The sequence below is a fragment of the Ylistrum balloti genome, unplaced genomic scaffold (genome assembly GCF_031769215.1).
Source record: "Ylistrum balloti isolate Yb309-2 unplaced genomic scaffold, AGI_CSIRO_Ybal_v1 Utg369934, whole genome shotgun sequence".
Taxonomy (NCBI): Eukaryota; Metazoa; Mollusca; class Bivalvia; order Pectinida; family Pectinidae; genus Ylistrum; species Ylistrum balloti.
The window spans coordinates 388,295-409,900 of NW_026782045.1; the positions used below are offsets into that span (position 1 = coordinate 388,295).

At 35.0% G+C, this 21,606-nt stretch overlaps 1 protein-coding gene across 1 annotated transcript in view; it reads right to left on the bottom strand.

Annotated features, from left to right (window-relative positions):
• LOC132547127 (deoxynucleotidyltransferase terminal-interacting protein 2-like) overlaps positions 1-20,045 on the bottom strand; it is a 61,967-nt gene extending 41,922 nt beyond the window's left edge. Inside the window, exon 1 of the mRNA XM_060210883.1 lies at positions 19,767-20,045. The gene's annotated coding sequence lies outside the window, so the exon portion shown is untranslated. The remainder of the gene's footprint in view (positions 1-19,766) is intronic.
• Positions 20,046-21,606: the final 1,561 nt, after the last annotated feature.

The following is a 21,606-nucleotide window of genomic DNA, read 5'->3' on the forward strand; positions in this document are numbered from 1 at the left end:
TTCCTAAATTGTCCATATGGCGTGTGTCAGAAATCTCAATGCACACGCAGAATACAAGCCGTATCATTTCAAATTTTAATGAGATGAGGCATGTGGCGCATGAAATATTGACACCTTTGATGCAATAGCCAGATCGCACGTTCATGTGCGCGTGAGATGAAAAAAATCGTCACGTTGAAATAGCATGTTTGTTGGCACTTTGTTGGTTTAATCATATTTTCGTTCATTAAATAAAATAAGAGCATGAGTATGAGAATTACTGGATGTTTTTCTTTACTTTGTAACACGAAGAAATATTTCTGTGTATATCGTATAAATGACTACGTAATAAGCCAACAGCGCCATGTCTAAATGTTAATACTGCTTGTAATTCGTCTGCGGGAGGTATTTCAGAAATTTAACAATATCATACAGATAACTTTCATGCAAATGCTTTGTCAGCCTGCTGTTCATGCTTCTTATGGCTCTGAGGCCCAATGCTTGTTTGTCCGTCTTCTTTCCCAACATTCTGTTGTAGTTAGGCTAGAACGAGTGTAAACTAATGCTACCCATAGAGAGGTTTTAATGGTTCTCGTGTAAATGTGAACCTAGAACACATCAAAATTATAGATTTATATCACAGTTTTTTGTGACCGGTACAGGTTACAATACAAATTATCGATACCATTGTGTAACCTTATGTTTGAATGAACTGATCATTCAAGAGTATAGGACAAAAGAGTTCGCTGGAGGAATTGCATTATCATTACTTCGGACTTCCAGACGAATGGGCAGATCAAATACTACAAAATGAGGAAAGAGGAAAACAGTTTACATTCATATTCAATCAAACGTTCTCATCATCGTTACTGATACAAATGGAACAAAACACCAGCAATCTTGGCCTATAGAACGCTTGATTGGATTATAGTAACATACCACAGACTGATCAATGTTGTACATGCTCTTGTCTGACGTTATATAATTCTCATCTTCATTGATTCTCATTACACAATAACGTGACGTATATTTGTCAGACAGTTGACTTCCGTCAATATCTTCAACTTATATTGTCCTAGATAGCTACAAATGATCTTTAATATAACGAACTGTGGTGTAAGAGGAATTCTTATTCAAGCCAGCATTGGTTCTAGTGCATATATTTGAATTTTCGTGAATATTTTCATTCATTCATAAACGCAGTTGCAGCCATTGTTTGATGTTTGATTTTTCTCTTTCTCGCGACAGTTTAGGTAATATGAGGACAGTGCCCACAGACGGAGGCCACAGACAGACACTCTTACAGTGTCATCACACTGGAATATCATTACCTTGACACGGCTGCACGAAATACCCACCGGTCACACGTGCTCACCAGAGACAAGAATGGAACATGAAGCATTGTGGGCGATACTGCAGGACACAGCTTGATGACAGAACCCACAGACTTCTTTACCTGAGTGGACACTTAACGCAAATGTCAAAATTAAGGCCATGTCAAGAGAAACATTAGTAAGAAAAATGGTTTCAGACATAAGTCGCTTGTTACGACCTATCATTGGGGCATCGGGTACAATGCTTATGCCCTACCAATACTCTTTTTTGTGAAGATAATCCGTTCCTTTCTCAAACCAAGGCTATTAGCAAATTTCTTTTTAGCAAACTGCAAGAAGAAAATGCTGAACAACTTCGTTCGTGCTTAATTATAACACTTGTGTTCAACACGTACTTCCGGTAAGACTGTATTGAGAGATTATTTGAATTACTATATACATCTTCAGATGTTCTATGGGAATAACCATTAAACCGTGTCAGCTAAATCTGGACAGATTGCGCTTTCATCTAAAACTAGTCTTCGGGACCATTACGATGAAATGAACAGCTGGAACAGCACTTTTAATGTGTTGACTTCAAATGAAGAATTAGAAATTCAATCATAAATCAGATAAATTGTTAAACTTTATCTTTACGTAATGTTTTAAGTATACCTGTTTCACTTTGGCATACGGTATCCTTATAAGAACATGCCTTGCTACTATACATAACTCCAGTCTTAAGTACTCTACTGAAGTCATTGTTTCTCTTAATAAATCAATGTATTTACATATTTATATTATAAATCCGATTTTACGTAACACGTTTTCGAATTTAGAAGAACAATGTTGAAAACGTTGTATGACAATATATGTGTGATTTGAGCATCATTTGTGTTGCAAAGGGATCCTTCTTTTACCTGCTGAGTAAACATACTGGTGTGGTATTTCTATTTTACAAGCAAATGCTTTCACAAGACTACGGTTTAAGCCGTACAAGGACAATTTCTTATCGAGAATCTTAATGTACTGCCGGATTAAGCTGACAAAGCTAAAACAATGCTGGTTCAGGTGTTTTATAAGACTGTGATATTGATTCAGGTTTCGCTGAGAAATCCGATACGATTTATTGATTGTTGGAGGTATCAACCCAGAGCGTTTTGTTTATGATGACTAATCCATGTGTTAACAGCCCAATCAGCACCTAACACTACTTACATAGACTACACTAAAGGTGAGCCAGGTAAAGGTGATAATGAGATGTATTCCCTTCAAGCGTGACAAAAAATAGATTTATCAGTTAAATTTTAAACTTTTTTAAAAAAAATTAGCAGGGCCAAGCAAATGAAACAATACATTAAATATGAATAGAGCCCCTTGGCGAATCCATGAGTTTGGAATATGTTTTTATAAACATGTGATAATGGCATAACACTTTGTCCAAAACCATTAAAAATAAACACACTGAACTTGTTATCAATTTCTGTGTTACATCAAAAGATGTTTACTGCACACGTATCTTCCAAACATGCGTGCCATGCCTAAAAAGTTTGAAATGAATAACATTTCTCCAGATGATTTGTTCAAGGTTTTAATGTGTATTCAAATAATGAAGATGCTTAGTTACTAAACGCCTTTCTTTCAGTGAATAGTTCTAATACCAAAAGCCTAGTTTCTAGGTAGTGTTATTGTTTCATAATCATCCTTCCTCCGATGCAAGTCACCATCCCTATGATTTTGCACGCATGTAAGCAAATTATAAAATGCTTCTGGATGAATTAATGAACACAATTCAGAAAATATTATTAGCTTACATTTATATTATTGTCATGAATAAATATACTTAACAACTCTAACCGATTACTTATACGTCAAATTCTGTAAGACTTGATCATAAATATTTCCATTTTCTACACCAAGCCAACAATGTCGTGTCTCTCCAAGCTAACACTGTCGTGTCTCTCTAGGTATTTAGTGATATTTTCTACACCAAGCTTACACTGTCGCGTCTCTCCAAGCTAACAATATCGTGTCTCTCTAGGTATTTAGTGATGTTTTCTACACCAAGCTAACAATGTCGTGTCTCTCTAGGTATTTAGTGATATTTTCTACACCAAGCTAACAATGTCGTGTCTCTCTAGGTATTTAGTGATGTTTTCTACACAAAGCTAACACTGTCGTGTCTCTCTAGGTATTTAGTGATATTTTCTACACCAAGTTAACACTGTCGTGTCTCTCTAGGTATTTAGTGATGTTTTCTACACCAAGCTAACACTGTCGTGTCTCTCCAAGCTAACAATGTCGTGTCTCTCTAGGTATTTAGTGATGTTTTCTACACCAAGCTAACACTGTCGTGTCTCTCTAGGTATTTAATGATATTTTCTACACCAAGCTAACACTGTCGTGTCTCTCTAGGTATTTAGCGATATTTTCTACACCAAGCTAACAATGTCGTGTCTCTCTAGGTATTCAGTGATGTTTTCTACACCAAGCTAACACTGTCGCGTCTCTCCAAGCTAACAATATCGTGTCTCTCCAAGCTAACACTGTCGCGTCTCTCTAGGGATTTAGTGATATTTTAAGATTGGCGTCTGCGCATCAGAACGCATACCAAACCTTCAATTACGAGAGGGTCGAATGTACGAAAGCAGAAATCAATGTTGTACTAATTACCCACAAGTCTTTGCAGCGCCGGTTATAAGCGGCTACAACATCTCTCCGTCAGGAAGCGGTTTATGGTCAATTCCTTTGTTTTTACTGCTTTTCGTGTGCTGTTTCATGCTTTCTGCTATGATGACACATAGGCCATTCATGTCGCTGTGAATGTGAACATAAAAGCCTTAAAAAAAAGCTTGTAGTACAACCATTTGATGTGTTTCTGTCGAAAGCAAGGGCGCACATGACACAGAAACATATACTGTTGACTAAATGTGCATCTCTGAAAAAGATACTCTACTTGTACCTACCAACATCGAGAAAAGTCCCTTGATATCAGGCTCTTTCTAAACAATTCGAGAAACCTGTTTCTCAATTCTTATGTTTACTAACGTCCGCGACTCGCATGGGTGTATATACCCATCCACCTCATTACATTGCATGTTAAATATACATACAAAGTGTCCTCCTAAACCAACCGAAATACTTCTATGTCATACTGACTTCGGCATCAGTCATTTCAGGAAAGTTTCGAGCTTTCTTAAAATGGCGAATTTATTTTTATTTATTTAAGGGTTTTATGTAAACTATTATGGCCTTTGAGAGAACGAGAAAAACAGGAAATTTAGTGGAGGGGAAATAAAATGACAGTAGCAAAAGTGGGATTGACAGGAGCCGTCTATATCACCAAACCTTTTCTTAAACTATAATTTGGAGTCGACCTCTTTGCCTAATTATGGATCTAACCTACCACTAACTAGGCGAAAAGAGGACCGGTTAGGGACCGAGAAAAAATAGTGAAGAAAACATTCACATACTGCGGCTCCTAAACAACGCTCTATGCTGGAGACAAAACAAATAAAGTACCGTTAGTGTTCAGACTTACACTGTACTCCGTCATTAAATGAAAATTTACGGCTCAATGTAATGTTAAGGTCTACATTTAATGACTCCGTAAGGAAAGCAGGCAGTGTTATTTGTATAAAACATAGATTATCTATTTAGAGAGAAATGCTTTGAAAGTTCGAGAAGAAAATACCTGAATGTCAAGTTCAAAAAGAGACCAAGATTGGTATTTTATTTCTGACAAATTTAGACAGGATTGACTATAACAGTAAGCGATGCACAATGTTTAAATGTCAGTGTTAGGTTTCGATAATAGCAGCTGAATAGGTAAATACTTGTGCTCAGATGTGTCAATTTTACTTGGCTTTTGACATTCTGCATCCCTTTTTATCGATTGTTCAGTTGTACAATAGTAACAATGGTCCTGGGTGTTTACACGACGATAAACCCAACAAACAATAGTAACTGTGTCTTTTTACAAAGATAACCCTTGACATACGACCCCTTTTAGACCTTTGACCTCTGAACCTCCTGATATCGATGCCCCTGGCTGTTTCTGCACCCCCTTGTATTAATTACACAAACGTGTATGTTTCTATTCACTAGGAAGACCTGCACCCCAGATAGCGATTGATCAGATACAAATATGTTTTAATTTGTGGAGTTGACCTTTGACATCTGTAACCCCGGTATCGATTTCTGGGATATATCTGTTTTAATCATTGTGGAATTGACCTTTGACACTCCTTGATATCAATTTCTCAGATATACACTTCACCTGATATTGATTGCTAGGATTTAACTGTGTTAATATTTGTAGTGTCAACCTTTTGATGTTTCCCCTAATATCGATTTCTAGGATATATCTTTGTTTTAATTCGTGTAGTTGACCTTTGACATGTGCACCCCCTGATATTGATTACCTAAATGGAGAACACAGAGTGTGTTACGTATGACCAGAGTGACACATTCTTGGCACCGATACTAATCACACTTATTGATGTTCTCTCTATATTCACTGGTAATGTTCGTTGAACTTCCCGCATCCCCAAAGCATTGTCAGTTTAAGAAAAATTATTGAAAGCTAGATTCTTACGTAACATCAATTAATTATGTATATATTAAGTCATATATCATTACTCGTTGAAAAAGAAAAGCAAATGTTCTTTTGGAAAAATTTTCTACTTAAATAAACAATATATATACACTTAATCTGCATGGTGATGTTATTTGAGAACTAAAAGCTTTACGACAAACGCAGAAAAGATTGCGTTGATAAAAACCACGAGTATCAAGCTATGAATTCATAGGCAAAAACTTTACTTTTGAGGTTTCATTTTCCTTAATGTAAAAAAACATATTTATGAAATTGTCCTCCAAGAATATAAATTTCAAATTCAAATAAACCTAACAATGCTTTACCACTTAGTCACTTTCCTGTACATCCCAATTACACTGTTGATACTTAATTCCAATATTGGATCAATTTCGCATATCCACTGCGATAGTAATTATAATTTCGCCGAAAGGTGAGCAAAGATAAAAATAGACAAACAGTCTAGAAGAAATTCCTGTTTTCCATTATTCATTTACAGCATAATTGATTTTTGTTTACTAATTAACTTTTCTTGTTTTGTTTTTGAGTTCAATTCGTCCGATGATTAAAAAGAATGGCAAACTTTGACAAGGGTTATTTTAGGGGTTTAAAGTTTATCTAAATAAAGAAGTTTTTTGTTTCCATGTTTCATTTATCGATGTTTCAGGAATACGTACTCAGTGACCCTCTTTTTTACTGCGCCCCTCACCTTTTTGTACTCACATCTGTAGATAAAGTAATTACATAACATTGATAAGAAGTGACAGAACGATATCCTTCTCCTCTTTAAAAAGTCTTACGATTATCTATCGTTTTTGTCGTTTCTATTGAAAACAGACATTACATGGGATTTTTTTTTTTTTTTTTTTTTTGTAATAAACATTCTACTTATACCTATTAATTCAAAACTCCAACAGTATGTATATCATATGTTAAGATATCTATGAAACTGATATTAGAAAAAAAGTGCAATATGCATCATACAAATACCAAAAAATCTCAAAACAAACAAAAACACAAAGCAAAAATTTGACGTAATTATTGTTACTCTGAGTAAATTAGATCTTTGAATACAAATTATATCATATCCTCCTCGATAACATTCATGGATGGTTATGGGTGTCAGTAAGGAATTGGCAAGCTGTATCCCTGAAGGTTGTTGTATTATTGTAGGATCCCCTCACGTACTGGATAGGTCACTTCTTTGACCTGTTGTGGTCTTTTTCAGATCACTGACACCAATTTGATAACTTTATTTTAGGTGGACTGATCTGATGATCTCTACGAACACGTATCTGTTTGACTGGTTCGCATCATGTGACCAAATGAGTCAATTACTTTAATCGTCTCCCTGATTGTACGAAAGACACAAAAGTGGATTATACCAATATATTAAACTATGAAATTATATACTGTAGAGCCAAATAACGAATTAAGCAGCAAAATACAGCTTTTTCGTCCTTCTAGGACTCGTCATCGTCGTCTGGGTCTAAAGTTTAAAGCCTGAGAGGCAAATGAGAAAAAATCCATAGTGATCAAATGAAAACCTAGATAATGAGGTGCACTAACCCTATCATTTAATACATTTCGTAATTTTCATACATCAGATAGTATTAAAGAGCGTCAAGTTTATGTTTAGGAATGAAAACGTGGTATTGAAATTGCGTCAAAACTAGGGTGACGAAAACTGTTTCCCAATCAAATCACCAATATCAAACATTCCCCATTACATTCATAATCTTTTGAATAATTAACGCATGACAGATAACCTAATGAATTTGACTGTAACATTAAAGACACAATCTTTTCAAAGATCTCAGGAATAATTCCTAAACGCTCCAGTTCCCTCTGACTTCAAAACTTTAGAGGTACACCACTCAAGGTTGTAAATAACCTGCAAAAGTAAATTGTATTTCCGAAATAAAGGACTTCAACATTAAACCAGCGTAACAGATGCGGTGTACCATTAGCAGAACACAACAGGCTTCTCCAGAACTCAAACCACATGTACTCTAACCCTCCTCTCATCAAACTCACCCACAACCTACACCATATGTACAATGTAAGTACGTAACATACCCTAAAGGTGTGGGAGGTAATTGTTCTATTTATAGAAATTGATGACATCACTCCTTAAATGGATTGTACTCTATTCACTCTAATCATTCTTTCAGAAAATCGAGGTTTTAGTTCACAAATAACATTATATCGTGATTTTGTTTCTTAACACGGACCTACATGCAATATTTGTCATTGTGAAAAAAATATATACACTCGTATTCCCGTTGTAATAAATATGTCAGAGATAAAACATGCCACGAAACAACCAGTTTGGAAATTATGTAAAGGCCAAATGGTACACTGTAACCTTGTAAGGTCATTTCCCATGACTTGATGTTCTACATTTAATCCCAATAGACTCAAAAATCATGACTGCAAATGTACATTGTCCAAATACTTTACCTCTAATGATAGACATATGCTTCCTTACTCTGATAAGCGATAATTAATTAATTGACACGATGTTGACTTACGGAACAATGACAGGTGCACTGTCGGGAGACCATACAGCTTTCCTAAAATACAGAATGCAATTATTTTATAGTACCATTAAAAACAAAATCTCCTTAAAATTTCAAGCCGGTTGCGATATTTTTAGGTTTCATTACTCCCACACAAGCCTGATGATGACCAGCACCATTGTTGTAGTCATAACGGGGATGATTGGTTCCAACAGCGGAGAAATAATCGCATCGCATATTAGGAAAAGTTCAAAGTAGTGCACAATCCATTTTCTCTCCACAGTATAACGACAAGTTCTCTAAAGGGGTTTTAGCGAAGAGCAACAAGAAAATACCAACATGTGAACAATATCGTAATAAAAATTTAAATTCAATAAAGCATGTGGCAAAATAGAAACAGCCTTACAGGGAAACTCCTGAAAAAGTACAAGGAGAATATGACTGAGATTGGTAAAAGTACGTAATGTCACGTTCTCAAATCTTAACAAGGTCAGCAACGACGGAACCAAGAGGAGAAGAAACGAGCATAATCTTCATATTACAAAAATGAAAAGGAATATTTCTGAATAAGATCACTAAGACGTAAAATTTCACTGAATTTCACCAACCTGCATCTTTTTAACCCATTTTGTCCAACAGATGACAACTCCTTGCAAGATCGGGGTTATTGGGAACAATCCCATAAATATTGAATTGATCATATGTTAGGGATATAGGTATGGTGCTATCCATAGAATAGAGAATCCACAACCATCACACTTATACAGCTCGCTGGAAGGTGTATTTGTTGGTTTCGTTGTATAAAAAAGATCGAGATAAGCGGCTGATGTAGAAGAATCGATGTTTTGATAACATACCAAAGACCCTATTAGTATCCAATACTGTTCTAATTCACATGTCAAATCTATCTCTGTGATATCGTATAAAAATTATTGAATTTCTTTTACCCGAAGTTACATAAGAAAACTAACAACACAAAAGTATGACACTTCAAGGTCTACTTCCTTCTTGAAGAGTTTTTCTTTCTTTTCTTGACCTTCACAACACAAACTAATCAAAAAAATAAAATAAATGTAATTTCGAGAATACTGTAAAAACAACTTGGAGATCTCATTTCTTTATATTTTTAGTATGGAAAAATCGTGAAACACATGTACAACCTTGACAGTAAAAAAGAGCCAAAGCCAGTTTCTATGTTTTTCCCCTTAACACTGGTGGTGAAACTACGAAAGTTTATTATAATATAAACAATATCTGCTAGTGTGTTTACCATTAAGTTGACCATGCTTTGAAAGTTGCTATGTAGATCTATCGTTCGGAGTATACCTTTAGATCTATATCCCCTAGTAAACCGTTAGGAAGAACAACAGATCAAAATAGATGGTACAACGCCGTATAATTATCAGCAGAATGCCACGACTTTTATCTCTAAGAGACTCGTAACTCTGATATATAGCTCTGATAGTATCAGTCAATTGAGGTGTGATAAAAAGGGGTTAGCTGATGGAATTGTCACGTTTTATAATATTTACAAAATAAATCACTCAAGACGGATGTTATATTTAATCATTTTCCAGTTTTATTATCGTTTACGTTTAATGAATATGACAGCCTGCATGGAAACTAAGCGATTTTGTCCTATTTAGAGCAAATTTTCGAAATACATTTCGAATAAATAAATAAAAACAAACTTTTTTTGGAAATTGAAAATGATTATCAAAACCGTTTAATACTCGAAGGCTGCTTTCTAATCATTACCGCCTGTTGATGACGCCGAAGAAGAATTGGTTTCCGTGCCAGATAATAACCTTCATGGTCCATGGTTACCGAGCGTAAACAAGAAACGTTAAATCGTTTAGTGGAGAAGCGAGTGTCTGAAGTAGCCCTGTCGGCAAACATTACCGGCTCAGTCGTTAACTCTATTTGCAATCCTCTTCCCAATCTGTTTACTTTGCCTCTTCAACCAATTCAAACGTTTAACGGATGCTCTATTTGCTGGGAATCTGGTTTTTTCTTCAAGTGCTACAAACACTCGTTTGATTGTGTGATGCATTTAAACGTAGAGGAATGATATGATTTCAAAATGGAAAACTGAAAGCATCACACTCATTGATCTTGAAATACTGGGTGAAGATGTCGGTTTGTTTTTCGTGCTATCCTGTTCCTACAAACCCCAACTCCATGCTAGTTAAAATCTTATTTATGTGGGAGTAAAATACAAACTAATAAGTCTGCTTTACTCGAATTTACTGCACTGGTTTTTTATACATAAAATGAAGTTTTACGTAGTGAAGGAGTGTCGAGATGAAATATTTGTTATATTATATAAACAAGGCATTTCGAAAGCAGTAAAATCTAAGACGTTATCCATATACCATGTTTTTGGTCACCACATGTGGTTTCAGACATAATATTTCCAACTCTATGTGAGATATTGTTCTGTGCACCTATTTACTTGAAGATCTGAAGGAGCTCAGTTGAAGTAGTCGTTCTGATGATTGAAGACTGCAGATTTCGGGACTTTTCTTAAACAGACATATTAAACACATCCGAGAGGTGCAGAATGGTGTTGCTAACGAAGCTAAGAGGCTCGCGTCAATGTCAAAGCCAAGAAGTTAAGAACCCTAGAGAACGTTTGATTTGTATGCATAATTAACCGGTATAATTAAAAAAAATATGTAACCTTGACGAAATATCATAACAAAATCTCAGACCTACTGTTGAAAATATTTAAATTGTTTTGTCTTGCCCCGTCTAACAAAGAGTCACTTTTTGCTGTGTTGTTCTTTTTTGTCTTGAACACCAGAGAAAGAGGATATTTGCTTGGGCACTAATAGATAACTGATATCGGTGATTCTAATTGGGTTTCCTCTTATCTTCGTATAATAAGGCACGAAATGAAATTAGAAATAGTATTTTGATTCAATTGAATAATTCCTGTTAAACATTTTGTATTCGTCATGTTGTGACCCACCGCCTCATATTATATTCTAGAAGTGTCAAATTCACCACACCAAGTAGTTTCCAGTTAACAGTTGATTTATTGTGTTGACAAATGTGCCAGCCAGACATTTGGATTTGTCTGTCTCACAAAGAGAACTTGAGGTTTGGTTTGAGACAGAATCAAGACATACAAATCCAAACCGAAAGTTGCCGTTAACTCGTTTTATATATAGATTCTTAATTACATATATGCATGTATACTTTTGTGAACTGTATCTTGAAACCATTAAGAAAATTAAATTTTACATTTTCAATAATGAACGCACCGGATCAGTGGAGTGCCAGGCAATTGAAATTTTAGTAAAATACATAAAACATGGCGATTGGAAAATCCAATGATTACCACTTAGTATAATTAAAGACATTTTTCCTCTCGGTTTACTTTTATCAAGATAATCCCAAAACACTTCAAACAAGTCTGTTCGGACCACGATTGGCTGATTTTGTGTATAATCCACTTGAAATTACCAGCAGTTGGGTATAAATAGCTGTTTAAACTTTAGCGTCCGATTGATGTGCTGAGGTATAGCGATGTTGTAATTAATTGTTCATTACGATAAGAAGAAAAATGGCTTGCCTCAAGCAGTAGGGGTTGTAGAAAACAACCTACACGCCCTATTGAAACTAAATATGCTGTATCATTTTAAAGGAGTGCATCTTTGTCAAGAAATGAATGTAGTCTGGTAATAATTTCTGATTCCTATATTACCGACCTCTTATTCCCGAAAGTGTAATTTAAAGCATTTTAGAATGTTTTGTTCTTCACATGAAACAACATTTATATGTGGTCTTATATGTTCCTGTATGTACAACAGAAACGCAAAACGGAAACCCTTCAGCATTGTTAGCGTTATCAATCATGCAGAGTGAAACCAACGACGAAATATTTACCATAATTGACTGAAATTATTTATCATATCTGCCAATGTATATAACTCTTCAACATCAGTGAATTTATACAACAATTAAAGAAAACAAGTGTAACCGTTTAAGTCATATAAATAAATATATTAATTTGACAAATAAAACTATGAATTGTTCATCATCAATAGTAACTAGTTTTCCACCAATCAGAATCATGCTTCTTAGTTACTGCATTGAAACTTGCTGATTTTCCTGTTTAAACAATTTTGAACAATTTTTTGGTATTTCATCAAATCGTTTCCATGTACATTTTGAGTTTTCGTAAGTTTGAGATCTAAAACAGTTGTGTAAGCGATCCTTATTGGATAACTGCATAAGATATTGAACCACCACGTAGGGGGGCAAATTGCAAATGGGGTCGTCATTTTAAGCGTAATGGCAAACTATACGATGTCAAAGAATACGTTAATATTTCCCCAACGTGTTTTTGAACGCCGGTTTAATTTTTGTTTAGATCGATTTTTTCCATAAAATTTAAAATGTATTGAATAGAAATTATAATACTTTCCTGTAAAATGTCATATATATTTCGCTCGTATGACAGAAAATATCTGTAATTTTCACTCACGCGGATACGGCTTTTCTGTCATATTCATGAAATATATATGATATCGAACGGAAAATCATTTTGCCGTAGTATTGAACGCGGAAAATTGTTTTAGTTATGGTAATACTAAACTATATCTATTGAAGACAGCATGCTTGTTGGCCACAGACTAATTTCATTATTTCGAATCGTCGAATCCAGATAAGTATATGAAAAATCAGAGAAAAAAAAAGAAATCCCAAGTAATTTTAGGTAATGCGTTAACGTTTATTTAAAAAACCACCTAACGGAACATCATACTGCTAACTGTATCAGTTTATATCTGTCCTATACTGTTTATCTACCTAACTGTATCAGTTAACATCTGTCCTATACTGTTTATCTACCTAACTGTATCAGTTAACATCTGTCCTATACTGTTTATCTACCTAACTATATCAGTTTATATCTGTCCTATACTGTTTATCTACCTAACTGTATCAGTTTATATCTGTCCTATACTGTTTATCTACCTAACTGTATCGGTTTATATCTGTCCTATACTGTTTATCTACATAACTGTATCAGTTTATATCTGTCCTATACTGTTTATCTACCTAACTGTATCAGTTTATATCTGTCCTATACTGTTTATCTACATAACTGTATCAGTTTATATCTGTCCTATACTGTTTATCTACCTAACTGTATCAGTTTATATCTGTCCTATACTGTTTATCTACATAACTGTATCAGTTTATATCTGTCCTATACTGTTTATCTACATAACTGTATCAGTTTATATCTGTCCTATACTGTTTATCTACCTAACCTATACTGTTTATCTACCACTGTATCAGTTTATATCTGTCCTATACTGTTTATCTACCTAACTGTATCAGTTATATATCTGTATCAGTCCTATACTGTTTATCTACCTAACTGTATCAGTTTATATCTGTCCTATACTGTTTATCTACCTAACTATATCAGTTTATATCTGTCCTATACTGTTTATCTACCTAACTGTATCAGTTTATATCTGTCCTATACTGTTTATCTACATAACTGTATCAGTTTATATCTGTCCTATACTGTTTATCTACCTAACTGTATCAGTTTATATCTGTCCTATACTGTTTATCTACCTAACTGTATCAGTTTATATCTGTCCTATACTGTTTATCTACCTAACTGTATCAGTTTATATCTGTCCTATACTGTTTATCTACATAACTGTATCAGTTTATATCTGTCCTAACTGTATCAGTTTATATCTGTTTATCTACCTAACTGTATCAGTTTATATCTGTCCTATACTGTTTATCTACCTAACTGTATCAGTTTATATCTGTCCTATACTGTTTATCTACATAACTGTATCAGTTTATATCTGTCCTATACTGTTTATCTACCTAACTGTATCAGTTTATATCCTATACTGTTTATCTACCTAACTGTATCAGTTAACATCTGTCCTATACTGTTTATCTACCTAACTGTATCAGTTTATATCTGTCCTATACTGTTTATCTACCTAACTGTATCAGTTAACATCTGTCCTATACTGTTTATCTACCTAACTGTATCAGTTAACATCGGTCCTATACTGTTTATCTACCTAACTGTATCAGTTAACATCGGTCCTATACTGTTTATCTACCTAACTATATCAGTTAACATCTGTCCTATACTGTTTATCTACCTAACTGTATCAGTTTATATCTGTCCTATACTGTTTATCTACCTAACTGTATCAGTTAACATCTGTCCTATACTGTTTATCTACCTAACTGTATCAGTTTATATCTGTCCTATACTGTTTATCTACCTAACTGTATCAGTTTATATCTGTCCTATACTGTTTATCTACCTAACTGTATCAGTTTATATCTGTCCTATACTGTTTATCTACCTAACTGTATCAGTTAACATCTGTCCTATACTGTTTATCTACCTAACTGTATCAGTTTATATCTGTCCTATACTGTTTATCTACCTAACTGTATCAGTTTATATCTGTCCTATACTGTTTATCTACCTAACTGTATCAGTATACTGTTTATCTACCTAACTGTATCAGTTAACATCTGTCCTATACTGTTTATCTACCTAACTATATCAGTTAACATCTGTCCTATACTGTTTATCAGACTACTACACTTACCGTAAGCATAACAACAACCATATTTGATGAGTGTTCTGTATTTCTCAGTTAACCTAAGACAAGTCCCTTCGGTAAAGCTCCATTAACAGATGAGTTGTTGCGATTTTGTAGAAGTGTTGCTAGCTTCATGTACGGAGGTAAACATCATAAAATATTCATTTCTGCATAAAAAATATTACTTAAAGTTAAGGGTACATCATACTCGTATCACGTTTTCGGTATCGGCTTGCTAGATATAACAATGACAGTCTTCTATGTCCCCAATAACACTACAGGGGACATGAATAGGGTGTCATGATATCTGTAACAGAAATTAACGTTAATATGTGATTTCATTATTGTCTTCAATACACAGATATAAAACATTGTCCCTTCTCATTATCAATGTCACGAACCTCCGTCAGAGAATTCGCCAACGCCACATGTCAGAGTCCGTGAAATATCAATGAGAATTTTATGATGTTTGCTTGGCTGAGAATCGTTAATGTTCTCAAATGCCATGTACAGTAGCATAACATTTTACTGATGGAGAGAGAATCGAGACTTCATCAGTGATTTGATAGTTTTGTCACACACACACAGAACACACACAGAACGCACACTCAGAAACTGACATCTGACTTGACCCCATTCAATACAGTCTGTATGATTCACTCAGGCCAGCATGTGTACACACAATGCTATCTCATGGCGCAATCGGAATGTGCTCACGATACAGACAACAAGAAACAGTTGAATAGGAAACTTTCTGTATAATTATTGGCAAGGTTTGAATGATAATTAAGCCCAGTGACATGATTTAGTGTTAGGTCGATGATGTCACTCTGTAGACAACATATCTACCGTGTATAGTGTTCTCATCGCTCAATGTGATATTATAGAATCACGTGTATAAATCTTCATCTTTTCCATTTATTGTGGCGAATCTAACATAACGTTAAAACATGAAAATTTATAGGATTCTGTTTCTTCCAATTGATCATACACTTAATGTGTAATTTAATTACGTATATGTGGTGCGAGTACATAAATATTAAATTGGGAAGTACAGGCGAGTCTCGATATCTCGAACTTTTTAAGTATTTCGTCGGTCCAAGCCACAGTCACATCAAACGTTCGAACTCACTGACGTCGAATACTTAGAAATTCGAAATTTTCCTATGGCCTCGTCGACTTCGAGGTAACAAGGCTGGACAGCATTTAATCCAAGTTACAAAATTTTTCTTAATTATAATTCGCATTATAAGTTTTCCTAACTTTGACATGCTAAGATATAAATAAATTCCATTTAAAAGCGACAACGAAATGAAATCACACACTGAGGTAGAATATATTTTGATTGAGAACGTACTGAATTATTGTAAATGAAAACAGCATGTGGATTATTTGTTTACTTAAATACGTAACTACGTTTTGATATTAATTAACAGAATAATCTATTAAATGAATTTACAAACCATTTATGAAACGGTCATGTTTTAATATAAAATTTAATTAGGTAATATAGCAATCAGATTAATACATAACCTGAAATTCACAAACAGTGTATGAAACAAACATTTTCTAACACTGATTGAATTAGCAATCAGTTTCAAAGAATAGAGTCGTTTGATGATGTTTGTTTGAAACAGCAAAGATACAAATTCGACATGATAAAGATTATGTTTAGATAAGCAAAGCTTTTATACAGCGGGTCCATGTTGCTCAAAGGTTACTTAGAACCACTTGTTAGTGAAAAAAAGCATATTTCTGATGCTGAAAATATTGTTAATTGTAAAGTTGACACTTAAATACCTATAACTGTGAATTGATCAAGAAAATTTCAAATTTTGTGTGGTTTTTCACTAACCACTAAATAACATTAATTTAACTTTGGGTAACTGGAGCCTGATCTATAACCCATTAACTTTAAAATTCTCTGAGTCAATGTCACGCCTAGTAATCAAATAACACCACAACATTTTAACTAAACAACTTTTGTTATTTCCAGTTCAATAAAATGATCAATTATTAACGATAGCAGTTGTTTGTATTTTGCTGATGTTTGTGTGTACAAATGATTTCGTGTGGTTTACCAGTACATCAGTACATAGCTGGATGAAAGGAACATCATCGCGCGGGACTTAACATAGAAATCGGATCCTACAATTTTTGTAGAGCTCATGATAACAATATGGCACCACAAAAACACTCCCGAGTCTGTATCGGTGATTCTCGGTAAATATTTTACCATCGTTATATAGAAGTACTTGTTCATTGAACAATCAAAGATTTTGTTTTGAAATTGTCGGCAACTTTTAACTTTATAAATTCCCAATGCAACACAAAGCGTTAAAAGCGATATATTTATAAGCGATACCAACTAATTCAAGCACCATGTGTGCTTCATATGAACTAATTACCCCGTAATGATAACTTACGTGTTACATGCGAGGTATAATGCACAGAACTACAATGTATTCTACCTATCTACATGTATCTGCAGTCCCTATAGTAACAATAAATACATAATACTATAGTGGTATGTCTGTCCTTGTTTACACAGGGCAGCTACAGAATAAATACAGAGTCTATACGTGTATCTACCTAGAGTGGAAATACGATGTTTGTATCTACTTACAGAAGAAATGTAATTTTTGTATCTACATACAGTATAAATACAATGGTTGTATCTTCCGACAGTAGAAATCCGATTTCTATCTACCTACTTCAGAATTAAAATTCTCATATCTATACATATACCTGCAGCAGAAATGCAATATTCACACCTACCAACAGAGAAGTACACTGTATATAACTACCTACAGTAATATACAATGTTTATATCTGTCTACAGTAATATACAATGTTTATATCTATCTACAGTAAGACACAATGTTTATATGTGTCTAAAGTAGGATACAATGTTTATATCTGTCTACAGTAAGATACAATATTTATATCTGTCTACAGTAATATACAATGTTTATATCTGTCTACAGTAATATACAATGTTTATATCTATCTACAGTAAGACACAATGTTTATATGTGTCTAAAGTAGGATACAATTTTTATATCTATCTACAGTAAGACACAGTGTTTATATGTGTCTACAGTAGGATACGATGTTTATATCTGCCTGCAGTAAGACACAATGTCCATATCTGTCTACAGTAAGATACAATGTTTATATCTGTCTACAGTAAGATACAATATTTATATCTGTCTACAGTAAGATACAATATTTATATCTGTCTACAGTAAGACACAATGTTTACATCTGTCTACAGTAAGATACAATGTTTATATCTGTCTACAGTAAGATACAATGTCTATATCTGTCTACAGTAAGATACGATGTTTATATCTATCTACAGTAAGACACAGTGTTTATATGTGTCTACAGTAGGATACGATGTTTATATCTGCCTGCAGTAAGACACAATGTCCATATCTGTCTACAGTAAGATACGATGTTTATATCTATCTACAGTAAGACACAATGTTTATATGTGTCTAAAGTAGGATACAATATTTATATCTGTCTACAGTAAGATACAATGTTTATATCTGCCTGCAGTACCTTTAACACCCACATTATACAATATAGATAAATTATAGCATTAATATGTATGATATACAAAACGATATCGGAACTGAACATATTACTCCAATACGTCCCCTGGCGACAAATCTACTGCATATAGACATAAGCTGTTCAATAACTGCAACACAAGTTTGTTTAAGTACAGCTGTAAGCTCGGCATTAAGTTTAGACCTAATTGGTCACCACAGAATGTATCGACATTTAGGACCCTTTAACATGTTATCGTGACTCGCTCTCCGTTTATCTACAGTAATCATTACATCCTAAACAGTGAGTAACAGAGGGTGTCAGCATCGTAGGCGTCTATAGACAGGAGTGTCGAAATCATCATCCACACCAGCTCTTAGGATTCTGAATAATCATTACATTACTATATATATATGTATACAATGTCTGTATTTACCAACAGTAGCAATACAATGTTTATATCTCCCTACAGTAGAAATACAATGTTTATATCTCCCTACAGTAGCATTACAATGTTTATATATCTCTACAGTAGAAATACAATGTTTATATCTACCTACAGTAAAAATACAATGTTTATATATCCCTACAGTAAAAATTCAATGTATATATCTCCCTACAGTAAAAATACAATGTTTATATATCCCTACAGTAGCAATACAATAAATATATATTACAAATCAGTGAATTTTCTCAATACTGGTTTGTTTAGAATTTTGGATACAGTGTCATGAAATTTAAATCGGTATATGTCAGTCTTCATATATAACATGGTATTAATCCGATTAATTCTGTATACCGAATCTTGTACATAATTACTACGACCGTTCAATGAAAGCCTACCGACATTCCTATTACGAATCAACGAGAAATCTAACGAAGGCTTCAATTGATGAAAACCCACCGGGGATTGCTTTCTGTCACCGGTGTGTTAATCAATCATGTTCCCGCATACTGCCATCAATTCACCCATGACGACTAGTTTGTGGTTTCGTTTTGTAAACAAGTATTATGCATTATTTGTACAGGATTAATGTATGATATACGAGAGAACTTACTTAATAGGATGAATGTTGACCGATTCCAGGTCTAATCAATCTGTGATATTATAAATTACTTTCCGTGCACGGGGACGGTTCTCATCAATACCAGCTTAGTTAGGTAGAGTGCAGATTCTTACCTTAGGTCGTTTCAATTGGCATTTCCGTCCATTGATGAAAATCTGCTCTTCCATGGTCAGTAGTTTTACATTCAACATTCAAAACCTGTTGTTAAATTTGTCCTTCCACCTCTAGTCTTTTCAATAAATAAACTTTTTTCTCTGGTCACAAAGATGGTAGATCACACGAAAATCCCATCGTACTCGACCACTTCTCTCTGCCGCTTAACCATACATCGTCTGCTACGCTTCTACAACAAGCAGACGATACACCAACTGGTGGGATCTAGCGCGAGGATATTTCGGTACGGCTGCTGAGTTAGCAGACGACAAGTGGCATATCGCGCTCACGAGCTATACAGGGAGAGCTCAACAGATGGCGCGCGCATGCCTGTACATTGCTTTACTCAATCAATTTTTCTCTGTCCGCTGGTCGATTATACTATCAATTGTTAACACATAACAGCGATGTTGCGGACTTTTCGTCTTGAGAAATATATTTTCTAGTTTTACGTAACGATGTGATAGATATAATTATATAGATATACAAAATTATATTGTTATTTTCGTTGACCCCAGTATCAGCTTTATCCTAAACACATATGATGCTTGTTATAAAAAGATTAAACTTTCCAGGCGTTGTTCACTAGATAGATCATACACCTAATTGTTGTTTCTGTGCAGTGTTGTGTTATGATGTATTTACAAATTCATGATTACATACTTTATGCATAAAATGTGAAAATAATAACTTATTTACATAAAATACGATAGATTGTAGTGAAACTGTAATCATTTTTGTAACCTATGTCATCTGCCCAAATTATCGGGACTAACGGAACAAACAAGACTGATTTTTACCATATAGTGTTTTATAAAAGATAAAATATTTTAGATATCTGTACTTAATATCTAAACACTCAGCAACACAGGAGCTACATCAATCAATTGTTTTATTCTTTTATAAACCTCTGTCCTTCTGTCTGTCTGTCTGCCTGCCTGCCCGTCCATACGTCTGTCTATCCGTCTCTCTGTTGTCTATCTTTGAAATTCTTTCAATTATTCATTGTATAATAATATATCAATTGAGGGGTAGGGGTAGGGGTAGGGGTAGGATTAGGGGTAGGGGTAGGGGTAGAGGTAGAGGTAAGGGTAGAGGTACGGTTATGGGTAGGGATAGGGTTAGGGGTAGAGGTAGGTTAGGGGTAGGGGTAGGGTAGGGTAGGGTAGGGTTAGGGGTAGAGGTAGGGGTAGAGGTAGAGGTAGAGGTAGAATTAGGGGTAGGGGTAGGGGTAGGGTTAGGGGTAGAGGTCGGTTAGGGGTAGGGTAGGTTTAAGGGTAGGGGTAGAGGTAGAAGTAGAGGTAAGGGTAGGTGTAGAATTAGGGGTAGGGGTAGGGTTAGGGGAAGGGGTAGTGGTATGGGTAGGATTAGGGTTAGGGGTAGGGGTAGAGGTAGAGGTAGGCTTAGGGGTAGGGTTAGGAGTAGAGGTAGGAGTAGGGGTAGTAGGGGTAGGGTTAGGGGTAGGGGTAGAGGTAGGGGTAGGGGTAGGGTTATGGGTAGAGGTAGGGGAAGGGGTAGTGGTAGGGGTAGAGGTAGGGGTAGGGTAGGGGTCGGGGTAGGGGTAGGATTAGGATAAGGGGTAGGGGTAGGGATATGTGTAGGATTGGGGTAGGGGTAGAGGTAGGGGTAGGGTTAGGGTTAGGGGTAGGGGTAGGGGTAGGGGTAGGGGTAGGGGTAGGGGACAGGTAGGGGTAGGGGTAAATGTAGGTGTAACATTAGGGGTAGGGGTAGAGGTAGGGGTAGAGGTAGGTGTAGGGGACAGGTAGGGGTAGGGGTAGAGGTAGGTGTAACATTAGGGGT